The sequence below is a fragment of the Chelonoidis abingdonii genome, chromosome 1, assembly GCF_003597395.2.
Source record: "Chelonoidis abingdonii isolate Lonesome George chromosome 1, CheloAbing_2.0, whole genome shotgun sequence".
In the NCBI taxonomy this organism is placed as follows: domain Eukaryota; kingdom Metazoa; phylum Chordata; order Testudines; family Testudinidae; genus Chelonoidis; species Chelonoidis abingdonii.
This window is the reverse complement of record NC_133769.1, coordinates 36,431,783-36,450,496: the sequence shown is the minus strand read 5'-3', so window position 1 is coordinate 36,450,496 and position 18,714 is coordinate 36,431,783.

The window sequence follows — 18,714 nt, the reverse complement described above, 5'->3', positions numbered from 1 at the left end:
AATCTACTGTCTGAACAGAGATAATTAATGGACTGGTGGTCACCTCTTGATAAAGCTGTGTGGATCTTACTGATATTGATAAGTGAAAAATTAATTTGGTAGCCTCAAGCTTTAAGGACAACTATTGTAGACATCTTTCCATGTTACAAAACTATCACCATAAATTCTTAATAGTGGAAGCCAAGTCTGAGTGACAAATGCATGGTTATGGATTAGAAACCTCAGCCTACTGCTAAAATTACACAGCCTGATCTTATAGCTTTACTCTCCTCTTTTCAAAATTCGCATACTCAACAACATCTTCTCACTCCCTTGATTCCAAGGATGACTCTACATGTACACTGGTGCCCAACAGGGCCTCCTTAGGATTATGGTGCCTAGGCGATTATTTAAGCTGGTGCCCTATGATGCCTGTCTTGCTCTTAGCCAACACAAACATAGCTTACGCTATTGGAAACTGCCACAGTGCATGTTTTAAAAAACAGTTTAACACTTAATTAAAGCAACTGTAGCTGATGGACTAGCACTAAAAGGTAGCACTATTATGAAAAATGTCTATTTGACCGAATGATGCAATACATATAATTCTTTAATTTGTCACATTTATTGGAAATTTATATGAAGAGTATTGAAACAAGGATTTGTTTTAATTAAGAACAATCATTTCTAGCTTGTTTGCTGCAAATCAGTAATAATATGCATGTATGACAAAGACAAATGATGTCTATGTTTGATTGCAAGATAGCAAAAACCATCAAGTGTTCCTGACTCCTTGCAGAGCGGAGCAGTTGTTTAATTGGCTTTAGTTTTGAGAACTCTCGTTCTCCTGATGCGTTGTTAACAGGATATGTCATGAAATACGGTGGCAACGTACCACATTAGGATATATGTCACAAGTTTGCTGGTATGAAAACTGCACAATGTCCATCATCGTATTTTGCATGTTGACACTATTAATGAAAGGGTTATCTCAATCTTCTACAGTCAAATCCAATTAAATCAAACATCGCCGCGCTTCCGAGGAACTCTGGCAGGGTGCCCACGCAGTGCCTGAGGGGTGCCATGGCGCTGCTGGGCCTCCAGTGCACCCGCGTTACTGCTGAGCGACTGAGCTATCGCTGAAATGCACCACAAATTCAGCGGCATTTCGGCAGCAAATGCCTTGGATGACGCGCTTGCTGGCAACAAGAGCGTCACTCCAGAGGTTGTTCGCTGAATCCACTGATTTTAGCAGCATTTTGGGGATGCTTCATCGACCCCACGGTCCTTCATCTGGCGCCGCAGACGAAAAACTTGTGGACCACTGCTCTAGGTCTTGCACTTTGTCATAGTTGCTCTTGTTTCCTATTTCTCTGAATTTAGCCCTGCTCGCCCACTACCAGCTGAGTGGCAGAACCCCAGGCAGCAGGGGTTGAGTGTCTCAGCCAGGGTATAGCTGCCAGCCTGCTGCAACCCGCTGCCAGTCCTTGGGGTTCCCTTGGGGTCCCAGGACAGCAGGGCTGTTGAGTGGGCCGGTGGCCAGGTCCGCAGGTGGCAATGGGCGCAGGAGCTGCTCACCCCGATGCCATCACCAAAATCAGCTCCCGTGCCACCTTTGACACACAGTGCGTGTAGGTTGCTGAGCCTGCCCTGCTCATTACTATTAGTACGCGAAGAGACAATTACAGTTGTTTGAGGGCTCTAATTTAGCAGTAAACAGGCTATAGGAAGTCAGCAACCATTTTTTGTTATCCCTGAAACTGCCCACTCCCTTCCCATGACCCAAACACAAAGTTTCACAAATAATTGTAACAACCTAATGTTTCTGTTTTTGGCTAAGATAATTGATTTTTTTTAAAAACAATATTGAATTGAATCAGGATTGTTAGCAAGCATTTTTGGCGAACAATTGTTAATGACAATCTAATGGCACACAGTTACTACTTTCATGCTTGGCTCGCCCCCCAGCCTGCTGGTCCAACAGCTGCAGTAGAGGAGGAGAGAGGTGGAAAACTGCAGGACCCCAAAATCCACCTCTTTGGGTGCAGAGTGGCAACAGCAGCAGCAAACCCTCAGGTCTGATCACATGCCAATGGGCACCACCGCCAGCCCAACAGACCATGGTGAAGTTAGCACAGTATCTGATCTCAGAGACGGGGCACCCGTGGAGCCACAGCAGCTCATCCTGCCCTGTGCAGCTCCTCCCCAGATGAGATGGATTGCTGCCAGTCTGGGGGAGAGACACGCTCCCTAGCTAGGGTGACCAGATCCAGATATCCTGATTTTATAGGGCCAGTCCTGATATTTGGGGCTTTGCCTCATATATGTACCCCCATCTAGGATGACCAGACAGCAAGTGTGAAAAATCAGGATGGGGGTGGGGGGAATAGGAGCATATATAAGAAAAAAACTCAAAAATCAGGACTGTCCCTATAAAATCGGGACATCTGGTCACTCTACAGATGAGTTCCTTTCCCCACCCCTTCCCAGAGACCACAGCAGCCAATCCCCTCCCTCAAACAGTGCTGCATTCAGCTTTCTCTAGGACCCAGCAGCCCTGCTCTTATATTGCTTCCCGTCTGTCCAGGCTCCCAGCAGAGCGGTGCCCCCAGACCTAGTGGTACCCTGGGCGGCTGCCTATTCTGACTATGGCTAAGGACGGCCCTGGGTCCCAAGATAACTCAGGAGTTCGATCTTGGAACCAAAGATCCACCCGCAGTAGGTACAGACATTTCCTGGCAAGCCATCTGCCTGCTAGGAGAAAGTTCTTTCTTTTCCCTTCTGTCTCTCTTTTCTGCTTTGAGGGCAAAGCTCTTCTCCTTGAAGCAGGCCACTGCCTGATGGAGGATGTGGTGCCATGGGGTTGGTTGGTGGTTTGCTCCTTCCAGCTTATGTCCATATCCATTTTCTTGAGATACACTTTCAGTGTGTCTCTGTAATGTTTCCTCTGATGACCATGATATCTCTGACCATGGGTGAGCTGAGAGAAGAGGACTTGTTTTGGGAGGTGAGAGTCTGGCATTCACACACAATGTCCAGCCCACCAAAGTTGGTGTGTGAGGATCATTGGTTCAATGCTGGTGACATTGGCTTCAGCAAGGATACAAAGATTAGTTCAGCAATCTTTCCAATTCATGCTGTGGTTAGCTGTCGATAGATGTTTGGCTGCATGTGTTTTCTTTGTGTGCCACCCCAGTCCTGCATAGACAGCTGGCACAGCAGACCTTGAGCGAACTGCCCAATGACCACAATATCCATTAAGGGACAAAGGCAACCTGCCAGGTTTATTGTTGATGAAGCATGGTACTAATATCCTACAGACTCTACCAGACCACTAATACATGTATGCCCGTAACAATTGACCAGCTCAATGAAGCGTGGGCCTTTCCATTCCTTTCTAGGCCAAACAAAGATACTCCCTCTGAAATACATTTTTATACTCTGATACAAACAAGTTAGTTCTGCCCCTCTGGCATAGTTACTGTAGTTATGACCTCTGATGTGGCTAGTTATCACTCATTACCTTGTACATGTTGGTTTGATTAAAACACATTTATTATGTACTGTTATTCTGACCTTATTTCTAGGAGGGGTCAGTGTGTTCCTGTTATCTTGGGAAATGTTTTTGTACCATCCTTGATATTGGGAGGTTTTGGTACCACTTTATATTGGGATGTGTTTGTATAAGTACTCTGTGACTAGCACTTTTTTTTCTGATATTGCCATTCCAGAGATCTGACTCCCATACGACTCTAGCATTAAAATCTGTAAGGAGGATGATTTTGTTCTCCTTGGGAATGTTGGTCAAGATTCTTTCAAGGTCTGTATAGAATTGTTCCTTGATATCCTTGACAGAATAAAGTACTGGGGCATATACACTGACGACAGCAGCAGACTCGTTGTTGCTGACCTTAAGACAAAGAGTCATAAGAGATTTATTGATTCCTACAGGAAATTCTGTAAACTGACTGACAAACTTATTCCTAATTGCAAAACCAACACCATGAATGTGCCTGTCCTCTACAGATTTTCCTTTACAGAAAAAGGTGTATCCTCCATTGTCTTCTCTCAGTTGACCTTCATCTAGGCACCTTGTCTCACTCAAGGCAGTGATGTCAATGTTATATCTCACAGATCCCCTGGCAACAATAGCAGTTCTTCTTTCTAGTCATACATTATCTTTGTTGTCCATCAGGATGCAAACATTCCATGTAGCCAAAAGTCACTGTCTTTTCATAGCTTCGACTGGAGGCAGAGTGATCCCTCTGGATGCAGTAATCCAGCCAGGAGTGGGTGAGATAGCCTAGGTTTAGGGTATCTTTTCTAGCCCTCTCCCCATGTGAGATGAGAAGAGGGGATCCTAAAGAGGACTGCTCAGTTGTGATAGTAGCTGCCGAATTGCACCCCTGTCTCAGTCCAGGGGCTGGACAACCATCTAACTACCACTGCCTATGTGCAGATACATGGCTAGGGATTGCCAGATTTACTAATCCTGTCCCCATCACCACTAGTCCATCGCCGTAGGGCTTGGAAAGTTGGAAAGATTTTATTTCCCATGGTAGAAGGCTGTGTGTGGTTTCTTTTAATGTGGGGAAGCTGGTGAGCCTACAAGGACCACACAATAATAACAAGCTGGAGATCTTAGGCCCAGTGGCAGGGAAAGTCTGAGACAACTGGAGATTTCCAACTTTCTGCAGCCTTCATCCACTTTCACAGCCAATGAGATCCGAAGACCCTTTTCCACCTGATCCACCGTTGAGGAATACTCCAAATACCCCAGAATGTATTTCTCCCAGTCCAAAGTGCTGAAATTGAGAAAATTTGAAGCCTGCATCCAGGGCATCCACATGCTGCAAGCCTGGGTGTGAGTCAAAATCATGTAGTAATGTCCCTGGTGGACATTGTTACAGTGCACTAAAAGTTCCATTGTTCACTTTAATGTACTGCCATTTCAAGTGTCAAAGTGCACTATGGATTAGTCCACACAGGTTGTTACTGCATGGCAAGTTGGTATGCTATAGTGTCAGGCCCTGGCTTGCCATGCAGTAACATCCCATGCAGACAAGCCTTGTTGAGGCCCCCCAGATGAATGAAAGTCTGTTAGGAGTCATGAATAGGAAAAGGAGAATTATGTTAACATTTTCTAATCCAATAAAAGGTTCACACTTGTTTTCCTTAGATTTGTGGTTAAGTTATTATTTATAAACTTTTTCGTAGTCTCTAGTAAATGGTGACTGAGTTTTCTCTTTGAAGACATTTGTTTTCTCGGTTTCTTGTGTTGCCAATTTACTATAGTGAATCATCACATTGTTTTTGCTGAATAAATAATGAATTAGTACTCCTAAATAATGCTTGATAACCTAATGGCATTTAATGGAATAAAGAGAAGGCAGAATTGAAAACAGAAAAAGGAAAGGCATTTGGCCTTATTAAGTTATTAGGCTAAATGATAGTGGAAATTTCAGCCTGAATATACACAGGAGATTTGCTTTGGCCTCTCAGGTCTCTAATATTCTCAGTTGTTCAAAGACAGCTTTCAGAGCTTTTAACCTCGACTTAATTAAAATACAGTATGATGTCATTTAACTTCCATTATTTCAGCATCAGAGAGTCTTACCCTGCTGTCATTAATTTAGGTAATGGGTTTATTTTACACAACGTGCAGTAGTAATGGCAGTGTCCATTAAAAATATATCCCTTGGAATCATAGAATCATTTTAACCATATATACAATTAGTTTGAGGTATATATAGATATCTATATATACCCTCAACCTTTGTAGAACTGAATATCAATTGGAAAACTTATTCACTTCATAAAAAAGCACAAAGAATCGATCAAACAAACAAAAACCTGCATGGATATTCTATGGTACTTTGAGTTATAACATAACAATGACATTTGTTCCAATAGTATTCTTTTCTTGAAAGGTAGAACATTTTAAACAGAAAGACAGCACAAAGGGTAACTAACAAAGGTTCCCCCAATCTACTGTCACTTAACTTCCTGAAAGATTTTTTGATTATCAAGGGTTTTCTAACAAACCTAAGGTGTGAGGTTTATTTCTTTTGCATATTACAAGTATTTATTGAAGGCCTCCTTCCTTTTAATAAGGTGTCTATTTCATTTACCAACAATATTATTTAATCTTCCTATAGTTTAGAATCTAGCTTTTCATCCTATGAGTTATGGAAATGAGGCTTATATTTCATGATGCTTTAAAGATGGTTGTCATGGTAAATTAAATCAAAAGTCTTCTCTTTAAGTTACTGCATTGAATTTGCTACTGAAGTAATAATCTACTTCTGTAATCCAGACCTGTCCAAACTAAAATCTTGGCCTGTCTCTGTGATAGCTCTTTGTGGATGTCTAGCAGTTAACTCAAGTTCAACATGGTTAAAACAGAGCTCTTAATCTTCCATGCCAAAACCTATTTTCTACTACCTTTCTCAATCACTGTGAGAGCACCATCATCTTTCCTCTCATTCAGGCCCATAAACTGAATCTCATCTTTAACTGAGACCTCACATCTTTGCTATGTCTAAATCTTGCAAAATAATTTCTACACATGAGAACATAAGAACATAAGAATGACCATACTGGATCAGCCCAATGGCCCATCTAGCCCAGTATGCTATTTTCCAACAGAGGCCAATACCAGATGTTTCAAAGGGAGTGAACAGAAAAGGGCAATTATCAAGTGATCCATCCCCTATCATCCAGTCTCAGCCTCTGACAGTCAGATGCTTAAGGACACCAACGGCAAGAGGTCACATCCCTGACCTTCTTGGCTAATAGCTATTGATGGACCTATCCTGCATGAACTAATCCAATTCTTTTTTGAACCCAGTTATATTTTTGCCCTTCATAACATCCCCTGGCAATGTGTTCCAAGGTTGACTGTGTGTTGTGTGAAGAAATACTTTTTATGTTTGTTTTAAACTTACTTCCTATTAATTTCTTTGGGTGACCTCTTGTTCTTCTGTTATGTGAAAAGTAAATAATTCTTTATTCACTTTCTCCACACTATTCATGACTTTATAGGCCTCTATCATATCCCCCCTTAGTCATTTCTTTTCCAAATGGAACAATCTCAGTACTTTTTATCTCTTCTCATGTGCAAGCTGTTCCCCAGCCTTAATCATTGTGGTGTCCTTTTCTATACCTATGCAATTTGTAATATATATTTTTTGAAATGGGGTGACCAGAACTGCAAATAGTATTCAAGGTGTAGGCATACCATGGATTTATATAGTAGCATTATGATAATTTCTCTCTTATTATCTATCCATTTCCTAATGACTCCTAACACTCTCTTAGCCTTTTTGACTGCCACTGAATGTAGAGCAGATGTTTTCGTAGAACTATCCACAATGACTCCAAGATCTCTTTCTTGAGTGGTAACAGCTAATTTAGACCTCCAGTTTGTATGTATAGTTAGGATTATGTTTTCCAGTATGCATTATTTTGCTTTTATCAACATTAAGTTTCATCTGCCATTTTATTGCACAGTCACACAGTTTTGTGAGATCTGTCCATAACTCTCCACTATCTTGAGTAGTTTATCCCTTCCAGATCATTGATCAATTTGTTGAAAAGCACTGGTCCCAGTAGAGATCCCTGTGGGACACTGCTATTTATGTTTCTCCATTCTGACAACTGATCATTTATTCCTGCCCTTTGTTTCCTGTCTTTTAACCAATTACTGATCCACAAGAGGACTTTTCCTCTTATCCCATGTCTGCTTACTTTGCTTAAGAACCTTTCTGGAGGAAAATTGTCAAAGGCTTTCTGAAAGTCCAGTACACTATATCCACTGGATCACCCTTGTCTACATGTTTGTTGACCCCCCCCCCAAAGAATTCTAATACAATGCTGAGGCATGATTTCCATTTGGAAAAGCCATGTTGACTCTTTCCCGGAAAATTGTGCTAAAAAATGTGTCTGATAATTCTGTTCTTTATTATAGTTTCAGCTAATTTGCCTGGTACTGAACTTAGACTTACTGGCCTGTAATTGTGAGGATCATCGATGAAGACTTTTTTAAAAATTTGCATTGCATTAACTATCCTCCAGTCATCTGGTACAGAAGCTGATTTAAGTGATAGGATACATACCACAGTTAGTAGCTCTGCAATTTCAGATTTGAGTTCCTTCAGAACTCTTGGGTAAATACCATCTGGTCCTGGTGACTATTACTGTTTAGTTTATCAATTTGTTCCAAAACCTCCTCTAATGACATCTCAATCTGGGACATTTCCTCAGATTTGTCACCTAAAAAGAATGGTGCAGGAGCGGGAATCTCCTTCACATCTTCTGCAATGAAAACCAGTACAAATAATTCATTTAGTTTCTCTGTAATGGCCTTCCTCAGAGCTCCTTTTGCACTCGCTCATCCAGTGGCTTCACAGATTGTTTAGCAGACTTCCTGCTTCTCATGTACTTAATTTTTTTTTTTTTGCTGTTAGTGTTTGAGTCTTTTGCTAGTAGCTCTTCAAATTCTTTGTAGACCTGCCTAATTACACTTAACTTGGCTGAGTTTATGTTCCTTTCTACTTCCCTCAAAAGGATTTGACTTCCAGTTTTTAGAGGATGCCTTTCCTAGCCATCCACACAGCTAGAACGCTCATCCAGGCTCTTATTAGCCTGAATCTCAATTACTGCAATATCTTTTTTTCTCTGATCTTGGCAAATTCAACCTTGCCCCTCTCCTATCCATTAAAAATGCTACTGAAAAAATTACTTTTCCACCCATCACTTTGACAGGTCACTCCTTTCTTTGCATCCCTCCACTGGCTCCACCTTCCCTACTGCATCAAACATCAGCTACTTGTCTTCACTTTCAAGACCCTTCACAGTCTATCCCCATCCTACCTATAATTTCTCAGTCACTATCAAGATGTCAACTCCTATGAGGCCAGTCTCCATCATCCAGTTGTTAAATTTTCAAGCAAGGGCCTTTGTGCTTCTTCGCATACTGTCTCTCATGCTTGGGAGAAGTTCCCTATAAACATCAGCAGAGCTGCCTCATTATTTGCCTCTAAAACCCTCCTTAAAACTCTCCTTTTCCATAATGACTACAAAAACCTTGGCAATAGTTAAGCTGCTGGTGTACCAAATCCTCTGCATATCATATTGCCCAATATGGTATCATTGTTCCCTTGTACTCTCCTGTCAGTCTCTGTGTGTATCTCTGTGTTTTCTCTTTTTTTATACTTATATTCTGAGCTCTTTGAGGAATGGAATTTGTTTTTATTTCATGATTGTACAGTCCCTAGCACACTGGGGTCCTGATCCATGATGAGGTCTCCTAGGAGCTGCAATAATACAAATAATAAATAAGACTGAATAGGAATGGAAATATATCACTAAATTGAACATATGTTCAGCTACAGATTGGCAGGAATCACATTATTAGAAATAGAATGGAAGGAGGGGATTCTTTTTTCCATCTGGAATTCACATTATTCATAATTCGCAAACATGTGGACAGTACATTTTGAACCCAAATTATTTATGAAGGAGGATGAACTGGTAGTGAAAACTAACATTGTTTTTTAAATGCAAGATGCATTTTACAAATGAAGTTGTTCCTGTTATTTGGTCTTCTTGTATATATAGAGTGGCTGTAAAATATGTCACATACCATATAGATGAGGATTGATGGACAGTAAAATTAGATATGTATTCAGAAATATGAGTGATTATTTGAAGCTTTTTTCAAATTATCCAAAACTTGACCTAGTCATTATAGCTCTTGAGATTTTCTGCATATATATTCAGACCCATGGCTCTACTGTCAACAACTGAGATGTGGAGGGTCTGGCCAAGTGGTTGGAGCAGTGACAGTTGTGCCTAGCGGTCAGCCAGGCCAAAAACTGGAAGCAGAGGTTGGAGCCAGAGTCAGGAGTCAAGAGTGAGTTTGGAACAAAGCAGGAGTAGGGCTGGGAACTAGAATGGAACAAGGGCACAGCTGGAGCAAAACTGCTAACAAGGCTGGAGTCAGAGAAGGGCGGGAGCAGACCGAGGTCTGCACAGTGAGTCACCACTATCAGGAAGGGGAGAGCTCCAGGCTATGAAGTGACATTGAGCAAACTGAGCTGTTGTTTCTCCTCTGAGGCTTATATACCTCCCTTCTGAGTCACCTCTTGAGTTCCTTACCTTCTGGATTGACTGGAGCCTAGCACAGGGATGACTCATCACCTCCAACCTATCTACCTCTAGTTACTGTGTTGTCCTCTTCGAAAGAGGTCTAGCTGTCTGCTACTTCCTCTGATGACTTCAGAAGGTAGTTTTGGTTACCCTTCCACTTGCTCACCATTAGCATCTTAATTAGCCCATTTGAGAAAACATCATCAAATTCTCAATCTTCATCAAAACTAGGGTATTATCAATAACTAGCACACAGAGAGTAGGATCCAATATTCAGCTCTAGTTCCATATGCTTAAAATAATAAACAAATGGAGTATCTCATATAGTATTTTGCTCTAAATATTGATTTTCTTATTTAATGTTAATTGTATGTTAGCAGGGATGTCAAATGTAATTGCATGCTTAATATAAACAGGACATTAACAATTTAGAGATGAGTTGAGATTTTTCAAAGTAATGCAAGGTGTCTAACCAAATGTTTTACATTAATTTTAGAGGAAAATATGTGATTAAATCTCCTGCCCTGCTTTGGAAATTTTAATCAGTATGTTTTTAAAATCTGCCCTGATATACTGCACTGTCCCTTTGGCTGGAAGACGATGTTCCTGTGATGGTGGGAGTTTGAGTTTCTCCAGAAGTCTTTCTGCTCTAGAAGCAAGCCACTTCACACTGGTCCTCACCATATATACTATATTTTATGCATAGGATTCCCACATTCTTTCCCCCTTTCATCTTTGCTCTTTCCCATCTCTCTCTAGGCATTAAAGTCCTTCCAGTCTGTAAAGATTCTTTGCAGAGCTCTTACGACTCTCTACTAGTTTCACCTCTGAAAAGTCTGTGATCCTGTGGTGAAATATCTTCTTTGATATATGTATTGGGGCAGAGAGGGCAATAAAGAGCATGAAGTGGCAGCTTCGCCGTCCTTTCTTTAGTTCTTATTTCACAAGGAATAAAAATCACGCTTTCACACAGAGATCAGAAGAAACACTGATTATTTCAGTAGATTCAGTCTTTCATCAATACAACACCCCTGTATCCCACAACATCATGGTAAGAGTTTAGTCCATTCCCCAATTCTAATCTACACCAAGAAAATTAGAGCTGGTTCAAGTAACAGTGGATTTTTGGACCATATTATGTTTAAATTACAGTAAGTGACATAAGGTGGGAGTGGTAATAACATTTATTGGACCAACTTCTGTTGGTGAAAGGGACAAGCTGTTGATCTACACAGAGTTCTTCTTCAGGTGTGGGAGAGGTATTCAGAGTATCACAGCTAAATACAATTTGGAACAGGTTGTTTAGCATAAATAGTTAATATATTGTAAGAAACCAATCAAGGTGAAGTGGCTAGTTAATACCTGTGCAATCACAGGAGAAAAAAAGAGGGAGACGGAGAGTGGGTTGCAAATTGTTGTAATAAGCCATAAATCCAGTGTCTTTATTAAGACCATGATTGTTAGTGTTAGCAAAATTGTGAATTTAAGCTCCCAGGCTCATCTTTTGAAGGTGATATGCAGGTTTCCTTTGGGGACAAGGACTGAGAAGTCAGATATTGAGTGATTATTTGCGAAAACAGTTCACCCATGGTGTTTTTGTCTTTTATCATTTTTCTAAATGAGTTCATTTGAGAATGTAGTGATTGTTTGGTTTCCCCACATAGTTGTTGGGGTATTTAAATTCACTGGATGAGGCATACGACAAATTGTAATAAGGATGTGTAGGGCCCAGGAATCTTAAAGAGTGTGTCGTGTGAGGTATGGATCATTGTAGCAGTGGAGATATGTCTGTAGGTTTTGCAGCTGTTGTTATGACAGGGTGCCGCATTGGTGTGTCCTGGTCAGTGGAGAGCTTGCTTCTAATGTTGAGCTTGGTGAAGTTGGGTGTTTGAAGGCCAGAAAAGAGGGTTTGGGAAAGATTTCTGTCAGGTTGTGGTCCCAAAAATTAGAACCCAAGTATGAGTTCTAATAGTTTAACGATACCCCATATGGTTCCAATGTGGGTGGTAGGTGATAACTGGGGCTGCGCAGTCAGAGATGTTTTTTTTTCTGTATTGAAGCAGGTTTTTTCAGAGTATTTCAGTGGCCCAATCCATGATGCAATCTACTTCTCTGGTGAATTGCTCTTCTTTGGTGAAGGTGGTTTTAAGTGTGAAACAGGCTTTCTTTTGGCAACATATCCTGTGGTCTCTGAGTGCCTGGCTGTAGATAACAGATTTATTGATGTGTTTTGAGTGGTTACTGGATTTGTGAAGATAAATGTGGTGATCTGTGGGTTGCTTGTATATAGTTTTTCTGCAGGGTTCCATTGTTGAAGCTGATCATGTTTCCTAGGAAGTTGATGCCAGTATGCGAGTGTTCTACAGAGAGTTCCATAGATGGGTGGTGGTTGTTGAAACTGTGGAAAACTATGAATTACCTGTACTCTGCAAGAGACTGAACTTCTGCCCCACCACAAAACTGGATGCCATATTAACATGCGGAAAACTAGAAGAATTCTTTCATTGACTTTTCCTCAAAAAATTATTTCACAATGATGACACCAGCCACAACTACCATAAAACCACTGACAATCTTAAGAAAAAATAATCATCTGATTGGACACTCCACAGTGGATGATAAACACACTTGATCATTATATTGATTGCTTCAGGAAAAAAATAAACTATTATGACATCCTTAACAAACATCATCTCCACCACAATCTCTCCACTGCCAAGGTGAGAGCTATACACTCCCTGAAATCCAACCACCAGACAGTTATCAAACCAGCAGACAAATGGGGTGCCATAGTAGTTCTCAATCATGATGACTATGTTAACAAAGTCAGCTGACAATTCGCTGACGCCAACTGCTATGAAGAACTCAACTACATCTTGTAATAGAAAACAGTTAAAAAGTGACAAGTTTTTAAAGTGCTTATATACCAGTTCTAGAAGTCTAAATAATAAGATGAGTGACCTAGCGTGTCTCGTTTTAAATGAGGATATTGATATAATAGGCATCACAGCTTTGATTAGGGGTAGTCTTGATAAATTGATGATGCTGTGGTATCATGTATTGTCCAATTTGGCAGGCCTGGTGCCATAGATTCTTCCAGAGCTTGAGTTATAACAGTTAACTAAGTTGTCAAATAAAAAATCAGTATGCTAACCAAGTGTTTCTAGTATCAGAGGGGTAGCCCTGTTAGTCTGGATCTGAAAAAGCAGCAAAGAATCCTGTGGCACCTTATAGACTAACAGACATTTTGGAGCATGAGCTTTCGTGGGTGAATACCCACTTCATCAGATGCATATAGTGGAAATTTCCAGGGGCAGGTATATATATGCAAGCAAGCTAGAGATAATTAGGTTAGTTCAATCAGGGAGGATGAGGCCCTTTTCTATCAGTTGAGGTGTGAATACCAAGGGAGGAGAAACTGTTTTTGTAGTTGGCTAGCCATTCACAGTCTTTGTTTAATCCTGAGCTGATGGTGTCAAATTTGCAGATGAACTGAAGTTCAGCAGTTTCTCTTTGGAGTCTGGTCCTGAAGTTTTTTTGCTGCAGTATGGCCACCTTAAGGTCTGCTATAGTGTTTCTAATACACTTAATTTTATCCAGGAGCCATTCCTGCTAGAATTATGTACATTTCCAGATTAAGATAAATAATTCAAACATTTTGTAAACAAGGCTCTTAGTTAAATTTCACAATGCATTCCCATTCCACACTGGGGTAAATAGATTGTTGCAGTGTTGCCTACAATTTAAGAGGAACTTGCTGAAGTGCCTCATTACTAGCTATTGCTGAAACTGTCAAAGAACTTTCTACTTTTTTTTTTCTTCATTCATTTATACATGAGAATATTCTTAGCTGATTATCTGGGAGCTGTGTGGGGGGGGGACGGGTGTGGGGCCTGCTTGCGGGTGGTCAGTGTCAGCAAAATGGCTTGCAGCCCGCAACCAGATTGCCCTGATGGGCCGCATGCAGCCCACGGCTAGCAGGTTGCCCACCACTGCTTTAAAGATATAAGGCTGTTCAGATCAATAATTCCTAGAATCTTGTCTATGAGTATTACCTCAGTCTACAAGAACCCTCTAGGGTTTTAAATACAAGTACGTTTATCTGGAGTATATGACCTGGTAACTTAAATTTGTTAGCAGTGATTATGATTCAGAAGCAGGCATTGATTGTTACACATATCTATCTTCAGATACTCTCTCAAAATTTTAAGAACACTTTGTAGGAAGCTACACACATTTTTCACATTATTGAAAAGTATCCTTCTCTTGATATGCAGTAGAAACTATCCAGCTTATTTTAAATTATATTGCTTTGATTAAAGTAGGCATTCCTGAGATTTTACCTGGCATCAGCCATTCTAGTGACAAGAGTAGTACAAATGCACAGTGTCACACTGTAGAATGTAAACCAATTTCCAAATAAATTTTAGTTTAAGGATTGGAAAACAACTCTCTTGCTAAATACTTGTGATTGTAAAAATGTCTAACAATAGCCCCTACTGTAACAATAATCATCATTTTTCTTGCTAAAACAATATTAAAACAAAATGAAAATAGCCTATTATTTCCAAAGTAATGAAGAATCTAAGAACTCTCATTTTCTATTTCATATCAGGATTCCTCCCAAAACTATAAAAACCTTATGGATCAATTCCTGCCCTGATTTATATCCTTTGGCAAATCCCCTAAAGTCAGGCCATATATTTGGGCCACATTTATAGATGAATGTGGGAGTCTAAATTAGTATAATCTATATCTTCTTCTTGCTCACTCACCATGTACAATACCAACACCTTTTGAATCACACCCATTTACCAAAAGATATCCTATATCTTTCCAAGAGTACTTCCGAATTTAGCATGCTATATCTAACTGAGTCTAAGGGAATATAAAAGAACTTCAGCTGGTATGACTTGCTGGGCAAAAGAGAGGGGTGGAAAACAGTTAACAGGAAGGTGTAAAGAATGTTAGATATCCTATACTTTGACTGACACTTTCTATCCAGCTCTGTGGTGTATGAATGACACCAATATTAAGTTAGATTCACCAGGCATGATTTTCCTCTTACTTCCACTTGCTTTACACCCACGATTTCCATGGAGTTACTGCTGATTTGCAGCAGTGTGGAAGGAGAGCTTGGTAAATTACAATTCCCTTACACCTATTATCACCCACTTATGGTTTAGTAACATATATTTCTTTACATATCCTCTCTGAATCTGGCCCTTTCAGCTTTAGCAATTATCAAAGCATAGAAAGCAGAAAAAGAAAACCAAGTGGAAATGAGTAACATACTATTTCATCATTAATCATTACGAAAAATAGGCATTTTACTTTTTCAAGATAAGGTTTTTATATTGGAACATGTTAACATAAAATTAAGAGAATGGATTAATGTTTAATTTCCAAGCAAACCATGCAAAATGAGGGTTCAGCACATCAATAATTTCACAGCAGGCTACAAAAATAACACCAAACTTCTATTTGTTTAAGTACTTTCATGAGGGCAACAATAGACTCTCTGGCAGAGTAGGATATTTTTTGATTGATGATATCTGTAAAATAGCTGTTTGAGCCATTCTCCTTATATTTATGTCCCATTATCTGTGAGGTTTTTCTAGTCTATTCAGCAATTCTTTTCTAAAAGTACCCTCTAAAAATAATTAAGGCACCCTGTCTCTGCGCTGCACTAGAGTTTCTACCAAATGGTGAAATAAAAGACCCATCTGTATGTACATGAAAACCTTGAGTTAATCGCTCTGGCCCAGATTCTACCTGGGTAGCTGCACATGGTGGGTGAGGAGAGAACAGAAGGAGCTACCCTCTATGTCTTGTACTCCTGTGGAATGTGCAGGCAGAATATTGTTGGTAAATGGAGTCTAGGGTTGCCAATTTTGGTTGGACATATTCATCACATAGGGTTGCCAATTTTGGTTGGACATATTCCTGGAGTGTCATCACATGACATAACATTTAATTAAAGATTAATCTTTAATTCCTGGAGACTCCATTCACCAAAAGTTCTTTTTCCTGGTGAGTTCTGCAGTATATGATAGCTTTCTGAAACTGAGTGTGTGTGGGGGGGGAGAAGTGGGGCAGGGATGAGGAAGAGCCATGAGGCATCCCTGTTTCTTTCCCAGCACTGAGCAGCAGAGATTGCCAAGCATGGAGTAAAAAGTTTTCTGCATGCTGCTCATGGCAGTGGAACTACCACTCTGCTGTGCAAACTCTTCTAACAGCCACAAAATGGCCCCTCTTCACCCCTGGCCAGCACATAGGACAGAATCTCACCCTGAGGCAGCAATTACATCTCCTTGTGTTGTTGCTTCTTCCTTCCTTTCTTTCCATTTCCTGTCTTCTTTTCCATGCTTTTTAGTAAAACCTCTAAACTAAACCTTCATCTATCAATGGAAATATCAATCTTCAGTATATATCAATAATAAAGTGCTTGTCTACACAGTTGGGAAATGCACTCTATCGGAATATGATGTCTAAAGCACATTAATGTGTTTCACATTAGTTAGTAGATGGAGACCTTCCTGGTGAGCACTAAAGGTTCCTTAGTGCATTTCAATGTGGCGCCGTTTCAAACAGTACATATTGCGCCTCTGTATAGACAAGCCCATAGATAGCTAGACATGCCCAGGATCTGATTATCCAGACAATCCAAAGCTGAGGCAGTCTAGAGAAACGTCACAAGGCTTTGAGAGGACTGTTAGGTGGGGAAAAAGGGAATAAAAATATACGGCCAACAGAAGAAGAAATGAATTCTGAGGACATCCCTAAAACTCACCCACAAGCTTTAGGCCATGAGTCACCTCATAAACTGATTTATTTATTCATAGGAAAGGAAAAACTTCAGCATCCTTCTCTAGCTTTTTGATAATCTGCTATGCTTACTCATGTGAGCAGCCCACATCTGCATATCAGTAGGGCCATTGACTTCAATATGGCTACCTGCACAGGGAATAATGTGAGTAAAAGTTGCTAAACCCAGAGTTGTGCTGCTAAATCCAGGTTTGTGAGTTCAATTATTGAGGGGCCCATTTAGGGATCTGGGGCAAAAATCTGTCTGGGGATTGATCCTGATTTGAGCTGGGGGTTGGACTAGATGACCTCCTGAGTTCCCTTCCAACCCTGATATTCTATGAGGCTCTGCCCAAACATTTTTGTAGTCTGAATTTACCCATCTAAATATCTTGTGCCAGATCCTTAGCAGGTATAACTTGGTGTAGATCCACTGAAGTCATTGGGGCTGCACACATGCCAAGGGGATACCTCATATGCATCACACTGTAGTTTTGGATCATATTGGGGAATGTTGCAGATATACTGATTATTGCACTAGATGGCAGATATACCTATTTTTGCACTCCAAGAATTACTGCATTAGATTCCCAAATAGTCTTGAGGCCTGTCTGAACAACAGGCATAATGAAAATCAGTAAGAATTTTAAATGTATCTCTAGTTGGCTGGAATAAGTAACTATAAAGAGTTACTACTCCTTTTAGGCCTGCCATACTTACTCAGGAATCAATGGGCTAGATTCTGCTACCTATCTCATGTGGAAGTGCATAGTAGATTTATCAGGCCCTATCGGATGTTTTAGGATAATGAATGGAAACAAAGGGGCTTCTTTTTTTATATAGAGGCATCTGCTGTTGTCAGTGCTGTGTCATCTACAAGCTGGCTGTTTCGCCGGCAGTTGCTGCTAAGTAACTGCAGGACCCTCTGGGAGGGAGGTTGACATTGCCACTAGCAATTGCAGCCAAGCCCTCCAGGGTGCAAACTCGTGGCAGTCTCCCCTCACCTTCCCTGTTCAAATGAATTTGCAAATGTTTTCACCTTGACTAAACATGTCAAGCTCATAATTTCTGCATGTATATCATTGATTGTGTGCAGCATTTTGCAACCAATTGTGGGAGCCGTCTCCTTCTCAGGCCTTCTTGTTTTATCAGCATTCATATCTGGCTGCTTTCACATCGCATGGACAATACGAAGGTGCAACAAGGAAAAGATTTATGTAAACATAGCATGAGGAAGTCTCTTACATGGCAGACGTTCAATTATTAAATAGAAGGCAGGCAAAGACAAAAGTAATTTTGCCAGATGTGTATATTTCTAATCTATGGATTTAGAGGTTGAACAGAGCAAATGATGAACTCAAGAAAAATGTAGGCTGGGCAATGAGTGAATTGATGTGATTATGATTAATTCACATATTTGTTTAGCATTGTTAATTCCTTTATTAATATCTGCAATACGCCAAGTGTTTTACAGTACAAATAAAAAGATAAGATCCCCGCTTTCAGGAGTTTACATTTCAAAAACCTCATTTTTGCAAATGCTGTGAAGCAAAGAGCACAGTTCAGTCAATAATCCCATAAGCATCAATAACATGTTTAAAGGACAAGGTATTTAGCAATGATATCATGCATTGTTTAGTGGAGGCATGTACATATTTTGGTGATTCAAAGTCTGGGACAGTTCCTTGTGTATGTACAAAAAAATAAACAACCTGATTGTTTTTGCAATAATTTAATCTTGAATTTTCTTCACAAACAAAAGGCCATTTCTCATTG